We start from the raw sequence: 4,951 nt of genomic DNA on the forward strand, positions 1-4,951 counted from the left end.
ATTATTTCAAAAGAATGTCTTCCTTTGCAGAAGGACAGAGCCCTACCAGAAAAAATTCCCTTTCATGTTGTTCTTAGCCAGGAGCAGATGTCTGGCAATATGAAAACAGAGTGGTTATTTTCACAAATGAGATCTTTCTTTCTGCAGGCAGCATTGCAAAGCTGACTCTGGCTCATCTGAGGCTTAAAGATTACTATCTGTGCAGTGTTTTTAGCAATATTCCTATAGTTGCATTAAAAGGCACCATGACCTCTTTAAGTGCACTGAGGATCTTCTTCAACATGCAGTTGTAAGAGCTCAGAATTCATTGCTCTTTAAACAACCAGTGGGTTCTCAACTCTACTCCTCTGGGAAATCCAATTAGCTTCTAATCATTTGCATACTGGTGATTCCTCCTCCCCCCACCCTCTTGTCAAACCCCATAGCATTATTTTACTAATGTGAAACATATATTTAGTTTGTGGGGCCATTTTTCCTCCTGATGTTTTACATTAGTATTTATTTGGAAAAGTTTAGCTATACCCACTGCTCTTTATGGTAGTGAAGGGTTATTTTACCTGGCATTGAATATATAGTAACTTCAGGTACTTTATTAGTATATGTTATTCCATATTGCCTTTTTCATTGTTTTTCAGTCCAGATTACCTAGCGTCTGGGCAGAGTGAAGCAGTTCAAAGGCACCAGCCCTAACTCACAACCTACGGTGTAGCTCAAGCAAGTTCATCAGCCTCCTCTTCATATACTGACTATGACTGCTGGGACACAAGGCAAATTTCTTTCCTTTTTTTTTTTTTCTTTTTCCTCTCTTTCCCTCATTGAGCCCAGTCTCTGTCACAGTTTGGGTTATTTAGAGAAGCAAAATAGCTGTGAAAGAAACCAAGGAGCTCATGTTACATAGTCTTGATAAAAGGATACAGATAATTTACACCAAAAAAGCTAAATAAACATGAAGTCAAATCTAATTTTTACACTCTACTCATATTGTATTTCAGTTCAGAGTCCCTCAATTTTACAAATCTGGACTAACAAGTACCTTTGCCATTACAATTCCTGACCCAATCCCAACTCCCCAATTTCCCACTGCCTTTGTTTTCTACTTCCATTTGTGAGTTGTAAAAATGTTTAGATTTTTAAATACTCTATGGGTTTTACCTTTAGAACTTTGAAAAGCAAAACAGTCTAAGGAGCTGACCCTGAAGGTAGAGCTGGTAAGTCTAAAAAGATGCCACCCCTACCTAAAAATACCTTCCCTAAATTGCACAAAATGTTCACTTCATTTTTTTATACTGCCTGAAAGCCCAACATTCATCCATTCATTCAACAAATAATATTGAAAGTTTAACATATCCCAGGCCCTATGCAAGATACTCATTCCTTCACAGATTAAATTAATTTGGATTAATAAACCTCTTTTTTTAAATGCAAATATTGGATTTCCAGCACGGATAAACTATTTAAACTATTTCCAGCCATCTAAACATTAGTGTGAATTAATTCAATCATAACACTTTCTGCTATCTCCTGCTTAGATCAGTGAGTGGTGCTGATGTGAACTGTGTTACTGAAAAGGGGAGGTGAATTAGGAATGTAGAAAACTCTGAAAAGAAGGCTGGGCTTGGGATTTAGAAAACTATTAGTATACTGGGTAAATAGGTGCCTGAGCACAAGGAGACAGGACAAAGGTATCCAAAAAAAAAAGGAGGTAAAAGTATACCAAAGCCAGGGTTTCCCTGGTGGCGCAGTGGTTGAGAGTCCGCCTGCCGATGCAGGGGACACGGGTTCGTGCCCCGGTCCGGAAAGATCCCACATGCCGCGGAGCGGCTAGGCCCTTGAGCCATGGACGCTGAGCCTGTGCATCTGGAGCCTGTTGCTCCGCAACGGGAGAGGCCACAACAGTGAGAGGCCCGCTTACCGCAAAAAAAAAAAAAAAAAGTATACCAAAGCCAAACTGGCTAAACACTTTGTCCAACTCAGTCTAAGAGAGGAAAAAAAAACTCTTCTTCTTCTACCAAAACCATGTGTCACTCTGTTCTTAGCATTCAGATTACAGGCTAGTACTTTTCGGGACATAATTGAATTCCTTAGAGATAGCCTAGATACCTGGTCATTGTTTAATTCGTTCATCAGACACTCATCTTGAACTACTTACCATGTTCTTTCTATGAGAAAATGCCTTCCCAATCCAAATAACACATATGTTGTATTCCGGAATCCACTTGATTTACTAGCTACAGAATTTTTGAAGAACAATTAAAAAGCTTCTCTTGTTCACCTCTTCACTCACTAGGCCTGTGAGGGTATCAAGATAAGATCTACATCAAGGGCGTAAAGAACAATTAATTTATTTGTTACTTAGGGGCCTCTCTACAGATCACTAACCCTAAATTCATATGTACAAGTCAATAATGCCTATCAGTGAAGACTAATACATTCAAATGTCTACTTATTACTGTTTTGTGAACATTTATTTGAGTAACAGGACTTTAATTCGGAAGTTTCATCTTAGACACTAAGATACCCTAAGGGATGTATTCCAAAGAAACTGCCAGGCTATATGCAGAATTTAAAAAGGAATGTTTGAAAAGTAGTTACAAGACTCTTGAAAACCCTTTACTCCCACCAAGGAAGTAAAATGGTAATGTTGTGTTTTGGTTTTTCTTTTTCATCTTTTAATTCCTATGGGGTTCAACAATTCTTTATCAGTTAACATTCTCATTGACAAAGACCAATTTATATTAACTATAGTTATATATAACATATCAAGGGAGTACATGGGAAAATCAGAACACAAGACTTCATCAGCTAAATAGAGTTCAACTCAGTTTGCTGTTATGGAGACAAGATAGATACATTGAAGCATAAACAAAATATTACGCTCAGAATAACAGCATTCCAGAAGAAAACGGAAAGCTGAAGATACAATAAAGGTCTCTAATTTACAATATGTATAATTATATAATTTATTAAAATCAGCACAATTCATGTATAAAATATTAACATGGCAGCCATTAAGTTTGTTAAGCACTTCAAATACTGAAATGTTAAAACAGTAAAACTACACTAAGCACCTTTTGCATCAAGGGATCTAACCTAGCTCACTAGTTCAGGCTGAACATTCACTCTCCGAAGTATTTCTTCAGGCATGCAAAAAACAGGGCTAACAGGTTTAATCTGTTCTTCTCCCAAAGGTGACAATCCAGCAATTCCAAATAGAGTATGAAAAGGATCTACCATATCTCCTGGCCTGTCCGCAAATCCTCCCGTTTCTTCATCTTGACATGCTAAAATGAAACTGCGCAGTTTCTGTCAATCCAATGAAGCCTTCCAATTATCTTTAGGGAAGCCAACACCCACCAAGAATAGCATAGATCTGGTAACTTCTCTGGTCTTCCATTGAGTCCACCTGATGGAAGCTGTCGTTCACAAAGCCACCAACCAAGTAAATCAGAATTTACTCGATGCAACTGACTAGTAATAGCCAGGAATCCTGTGCAACAATAGATCTGCCCAGCATGGGATTCAGAACCTGGCCTGCAACCAAATCCACCATCAAAGTTCATACATGATAAAACAAGTTCGATTGCCTTTTCCACATTAATAGCATCCAGCTTCCCCAATAGAGCCAAAGTTGCCACCGCACAAAAAGACAATCTTGTGTCGATTTCTCCCTATTATATAAAAGTAGATTTTCACATCCCATGAAGCAGCTGGTCTCTCCTGCCTGCACTGTATTCAGCCCTTATCTTTTAGACTGGCCCCCTCTGTTCCAGTACTCCTGTATGCTGATATAACTAGCACAGTGCATGCTGGAACTTCCAGCAGACCATTAACTCCAGTTAGACCAGCTGCTTAGTGGGACCCCAAATATCTCCAGCGAAAGAACCATCTTCTTTCTGTAGACTCTGAACATATTCCACAACTTTATTTACGTCAATAACATTAATACTATCATAGAGAGTAAGAACCTGGACAGCACTAAGAGTGTACAAAAGATGAGGATCATGTCCAATACTAGCACTTATTCCACCACACTCGTGTTGACAAGACTTAATGTCAGAATTTCTTCTCTATTCATGCGATGTAGTTGTCCCATGAGATCCATTACAGTCAGACCCCAATAGATGCCACTCATTCTCAAATAGGCAGACATACAGTATTTGTAATCATCTTTCTTTGAGCCATAGGATGCTATATAATCTGCATGCTTCTCCACTAATAGGGTGTCGGGTGCATCTGACTTGTTAATAACATCCTTCTGCAGTGTGCCCATGTCTGAGACTGAAAAGAGCTGGTAATGTTTTTGAAGACTGAAATAAGATTTATGAGGAGGGTCATTCTTTGGAGATAGGCATCAGTGTGCTGAGGGGGACTGGGGGTAGAAGATGCATTCCCTTTAGATTAAGCTTGAAGAGAAGGGCTAAAATGTGTGCTCTGGTATGTATCAGCAGGAGTTTAGGAGGCACAGTGGATAGTTATCCAATATATCCCTTAGGAATCTCAAGGAAAGAGGCTCTGCTATCAATCTGAGGTGGCAAGTAGTGAAAGAGATCAATATGGGCTACACCAGTGTGGCTCCATTCTACTGTTTATGAGGGCAAGGACTCGTAACTGTGGTCCAGGTGAGCAAGAGCCAGCCTGGAGCCTGTGAAAATATGGCTGAAAAGGACTGTCTAGAGGGGCAAGGTAACCCCAACTGGGGTAGACTCATGAGGGGCTGATGAGTGCAGAAGAGAATGCATCATCTAGTCCCAAATTATCCACACTTTAGGAGGCATGGTGAGAGGCTCCCAGTGGGCTTCTCTGAAGAACCTAACAAAGAGCCCATGAGAGGAAGAACCAGATTGAAACCCCCAATGCCACCTTATGGCAGTGTCAGCCAAATAAGACCTTCTTGGCCTCTTTCTGACCTTTCCTTCCAGAACTTCAACTCTAGCAGCATCAAATATTACCA

General features: G+C 39.8%; 1 pseudogene; it reads right to left on the reverse strand.

The window, feature by feature from the left end:
- Positions 1-2,969: 2,969 nt before the first annotated feature.
- On the reverse strand, positions 2,970-4,281 carry LOC101279506 (geranylgeranyl transferase type-2 subunit beta-like; annotated as a pseudogene).
- Between the last annotated feature and the right edge of the window lie 670 nt (positions 4,282-4,951).

This window comes from Orcinus orca, chromosome 1, assembly GCF_937001465.1.
Source record: "Orcinus orca chromosome 1, mOrcOrc1.1, whole genome shotgun sequence".
NCBI lineage: Eukaryota > Metazoa > Chordata > Mammalia > Artiodactyla > Delphinidae > Orcinus > Orcinus orca.